Source organism: Tachysurus vachellii, chromosome 10, assembly GCF_030014155.1.
Source record: "Tachysurus vachellii isolate PV-2020 chromosome 10, HZAU_Pvac_v1, whole genome shotgun sequence".
NCBI lineage: Eukaryota > Metazoa > Chordata > Actinopteri > Siluriformes > Bagridae > Tachysurus > Tachysurus vachellii.
This window is the reverse complement of record NC_083469.1, coordinates 4,852,069-4,857,418: the sequence shown is the minus strand read 5'-3', so window position 1 is coordinate 4,857,418 and position 5,350 is coordinate 4,852,069. Positions and strand designations below refer to the sequence as shown.

The 5,350-nt window shown below is 41.2% G+C and overlaps 1 protein-coding gene across 3 annotated transcripts in view; it reads right to left on the bottom strand.

Annotated features, from left to right (window-relative positions):
- Nucleotides 1-348, bottom strand: part of slc16a9a (solute carrier family 16 member 9a) — a 12,509-nt gene extending 12,161 nt beyond the window's left edge. Inside the window, exon 1 of one of the 3 annotated variants that reach the window (XM_060879974.1) lies at nucleotides 1-348. This exon is cut by the window's left edge and continues 14 nt beyond it. The gene's annotated coding sequence lies outside the window, so the exon portion shown is untranslated. The other 2 variants (XM_060879973.1, XM_060879975.1) reach the window with 2 other exon arrangements.
- Nucleotides 349-5,350: the final 5,002 nt, after the last annotated feature.

Sequence of the window (5,350 nt, the reverse complement as noted above, 5' to 3'; positions counted from 1 at the left end):
GGAACCGGACGGAGCCACAGCTGTTCACGCGCGTCTCGTGGTCCGGTTTTGAGCGGAGGTCCGGTTTAACCACACCTCACAGGAGGAGAGATCCGCCGTGTGAACACAGATAATGAGAGGCAACAATGTGGGAAAACTCACTGTACTTAACTTCCTACTCAGCTTCCATACTGACATCCTGAGTCACTTTGATTCGATTCGACTCCCTTTGAACAGATCCGTATAAATGAACTGAACTACAAAGGTTTAGATTTAAACTCTTTTCTAACAGTTCTGTTCTGTCAACACTTTTATATACATTAAATATGCGCACACACACACACTCACTCTCTCTCACACACACAGACACACACACACACACACACACACACACAGACACTCACGCATACACACACGCACGCACACACACATTCACCCACACTCTCACTCTCTCTCACACACAGACACTAGCACACAGACACGCACGCACGCACACACATGCACGCACACAAACACTCACACACACATACACACACACTCTCTCACACACACATATACACACAAACACTTACGTACACACATACACACACACAGACACTCACGCACGCACACACACACATTCACCCACACACATACACAGACACATACACACACACAGACACACAAACCTGCCATATTTAAATAACTGAATGAATATTATTAATATTAATAACAAATACTACTATACATGACACCACTCATAGAACTGGGATTCCATGAAAGTAATACAGTGATCTCAGCTCTACACCCAGTGTAAGAAAAATAAGGACGCTGGTAGTTTTTTGCTTCTTAGATAAAAGTGTTTGGTAAAGTGTTTATTTGCAGTGTCGCAGTTGCAATGCGTGTAGCAGTACCTTGGCTTCACTGGAGTTAATCTAAACCCTAAACATTGTGTTATTCTACTTAGCTCTTAGTTGTGTGTAGTTTTATGAAGTAGAATAGTCCTGGATATTCGTGTTGTTTCAATTCAATCCCATTCAATTTTATTTGTATACCACTTTTAACAATGGATATGGTCTCAAAGCAGATTAACAGAAATATAAAAATTCAGAATAAACATGACAAAGTTTAGAACTAAATTTAGATAAGTCCACAATGAACATGGCAGAGGTGACAGTGGTAAGGAAAAACTCCCTGAGATGATAGGAGGAAGAAACCGTAAGAGGAACCAGACTCCAAATTAAACCTCATCCTCATTTAGTCCTCACAATCGAGTGTGTGATTAAAAATCAAGTCCTTTCTACAACTATAGAAATATAGTCCAGTGTAACTTTTGAGCAACTTATAAATCAGCGTCATTTCACTTCACTGTGTACTGTACCAGCTGTATATAGTGGAAATGAAAATAAAAGCTTCTTGACGTGACTTTTAATGTTAATGACGTTAAGCCCGCTATGTTAATGAGCGTCAAAGGCTTTTATTGTCTGTGATGGCCCACTGCTGCTCCTGTACAATATGTTGCTCCTAGGTGATAAACCCCTAAGTGTGAAGGTCTGAGAACAGTTCTTAAGTAAGGGCTCCTAAAACAGCTGTATTCTGTTATGCTAATTAAATCTGTTTGGGGGATGTGAATGTTAAGGTTGTGCTGGGGTGACTGGGGGGCACATGAACAAAAGGTCCTGTAATTATGTCGCTTTGTAGAAGCCAACATTCTGTTTTCCTATTTAAGCTTAGACAAAAATTGATAAAATTTAATGCGGCCTAGGGCTTTTGAGCCACATGAACCAAATACGGATATGTTGTTGCTATTACTTTTCTAAGCGATCCGAGTACCGGTACTTCCGGTACCGGGTTTCAAAGTGGCCTTTTTTCCCATAGACTCCAATTATAAACTTTGGAGGTTTATAACTCGGCAAGCTTTTGAATTATCTACACTAAACTCGGCCAGCTCCTTTAGGGTGATACTCTGAACAAAGGTTTAAATGTGTACCGACTGGCCTTTCGGTTGTGCCACAGCCCCGCCCCCAAAATATGGAAAATCAAAAAACTGTTTTACAACATGTAACATGTGACATATCAAAACAATCAGAACAATGAGGGGAACTTCCTCACGTGTATTCTGATGACGTCACATGATGTCACGTGAAAATAAAAGATTTTGCACAACATGAACATGTGACATATCAAAACACTCAGCTCAATGAGGGGAACTTCCACAGGAGTATTTGGATGACGTCACATGCTCGTCTCCACTTGCCTCCAAATGTTTTGGCACCCTATCTTTCTGTCCACTTGCCTCCAAAAGTAACACTGATCCTTATGTCCACTCGCCTCCAAAAAGCACCGGCCTTTGCGAATACTTGCCTCGTCAAAGCCAACATCAAAGTTTGTCGCAACAAACTTTACAAATCTAGTTACTTATAGGGGTCTTCTGTGTGGACAGATAGATAGATAGATAGATAGATAGATAGATAGATAGATAGATAGATAGATAGATAGATAGATAGACGGACGGACATACGGACGGACAGACGGATAGATAGATGGATGGCAGGATGGATGGACAGATAGATAGATAGATAGATAGATAGATAGATAGATAGATAGATAGATAGATAGATAGATAGATCAGGTACATTGCAATGAAATGCTGTTTAGCATCTACCAGAGATGTGAATAGTAGAAACTGTGTAAATGTCCAGATAAATATGTAAATATATGTACAATAAAAGTACATTTACAGTTTTTGGCAGATGCCTTTATTCAGAACAACTTACATATTTTGAAATAAATAAAACTGATGAATTGAGGGTTTAGGGCCTTGCTCAAGGGCTCAGTACTGGATGCTTGGGGGAATTGGGATTTGAACTCAACACCTTTCAATCAGTGGTCCAACACCTTAACTTCTAAGCTACCGCATACCTCACAACAAATAAATAAAACTATTGCAGATAGTATTCACATTAGCTGGTGAGGAAATGTGCATCAGTCACTGATAAATAAACAACAGTGGATATACAGAGCGTATACATGTACAGAAAGATAAACTAGGGCAAACTATGATTTATTAGTTCAATACAAATAGAATTATATAGAGATTATACAGAGATATATGTATGTATGGGGAGCAGAACTGCAAAGTATTAGTGAGACATCAATGTCCTCACAACTGAGCATTTCCCCAGTTTTTCAGAGGCTGAGAACCATTCAGGATCCCAAAACCAGCTGAAAAACGCTATAGTTCTGCTTCTGGGAACAAAGAACTGAATCTTTAAGACAAAGAAAAAATCAGATAAAAGCTCATGTTATTGTCCTGTTTCTTTTCCTCTTTCCTGTTTCTTTCTGAGGTGGTCAGCTTAAATATAAAAATGTTGGTGTTTAAAGGGTATAAGAGTTTAAACCTTACACAATGGCACACAGTGTGTGTGAGTGTGTGTGTGTGTGTGTGTGTGTGTGTGTGTGTGTTCTTGGCTACTCTATTCCCACAATCACACACATTTAATCCTTTCTGACTCTGAAAAGAACAAAACAGTTCATTACTCTCAGTCAGTGAACACAATACTATGACAAGCTGGGATTTATTTTTTTCTCATATTAATTTTAAGTGAGGCTGATGTGGGAAAAGCTGCTCTAAGTGACCAGAAAGTGAGACATTTCACTGATCTTCCACAACATTAAATATAACTACAAGCAGATTAAAGTATGTGATTTATTCTTAAATTAATAATCAAATTTAATAAGAGAGAAATCAAACCCTCATGGAGAGCGTCGTCGTCACAGTCCTCACACTGCACCTCAATTCAATCAATCCAATTCAATTCAGTTTTATTTGTGTCGAGCTTTTAACAATGCACATTGTCTCAAAGCAGCTTCACAGAACATAAGAAATTAAGTACAAAATGTTCAAGATTATTTTTAGACTTATATTTTAATGTGTTTGTATTTATCACGGGGGGCACGGTGGCTTAGTGGTTAGCACGATTGCCTCACACCTCCATGGTCGGGGTTCGATTCCCACCTCCGCCTTGTGTGTGTGGAGTTTGCATGTTCTCCCCGTGCCTCGGGGGTTTCCTCCGGGTACTCCGGTTTCCTCCCCCGGTCCCAAGACATGCATGGTAGGTTGATTGGCATCTCTGGAAAATTGTCCCTAGTGTGTGATTGTGTGAGTGAATGAGAGTGTGTGTGTGTGCCCTGTGATGGGTTGGCACTCCGTCCAGGGTGTATCCTGCCTTGATGCCCGATGACGCCTGAGATAGGCACAGGCTCCCCGTGACCCGAGGTAGTTCGGATAAGTGGTAGAAAATGAATGAATGAATGAATGTATTTATCACCAATGAACAAGTCTGAGGTGACTGAGACGACCGTGGTGAGGTAGAGGAAGAAACCTTGAGAGGAACCAGACTCAAAGGGGAACCTCATGTGGTCAATCCACCTCGCTCTCTCTGATCTATCAGCACTGCTCGACTGCTCACCGTCTCTCAGGGTAAGAGCTAGTTATAAAGAAAGACTCTTGTTCTGGCACCGAGGTGGTGGAATGAACCAGTGCTTCATGTCAGGCCACACTGTAGCTTACTATCGTTGGTTATTTTCTTAGAACATCACACCAGCGCACGGTTTAATTCCTTAGAAAGGTTGATCCAGCTGTAACAGTGTCTTGTAGGAGAAATACTCTGCCATTTGATTAGTACATAAATCTATATATGTATGAATAAAATATACAAAGCAGTTGCTTATGTGTAATGTAACCTTCTCTTTTACTCTCTCTCTCACACTTACACACACACACACATACACTCACACACACACCTTGAGCCAGATAATTCCAGGATACTTTGTTATGACCTCCGAGGCGCTGCTGGAAAAAGTTCAAGTTCTCACACACACACACACACACACACACACACACACACACACACACACACACACCACAGCAGTCGGTGTCCATCAAAGTCACCCAGTGTTGTTGATCTTCCGCTTTCAATGAGCGGCTTCCATTCCACAAGCTCAGGATGTGCTCAGGTTCCAGATCATGACAATATCCTGGGTTAAACACACACACACACACACACACACACACACACACACCACCTTATCATCACAAATACACTCATACTCAGTGGTATATCTCTCAGCAGGGACTCCACACTTTCTTTCACACACGATCCATCACATTAATCATTAAAAGAAAGCAATACAGGATACTGAGGTCACCCCTCCTCAGCTTCGTCCCGGTCAGGACGGGTCCAAACCGGCCAGAACCAGGTGAGGCTAAAAGTTCTCAAAGCTGCTTACACAGTCTTAAAGCTACAGGAGAGGATTAATACACAGCTCATGGAGCGTGAGGAACCAAGTGGGGGCTCCTTCACTGAATATGACTGAGCTTTGTGAGAAA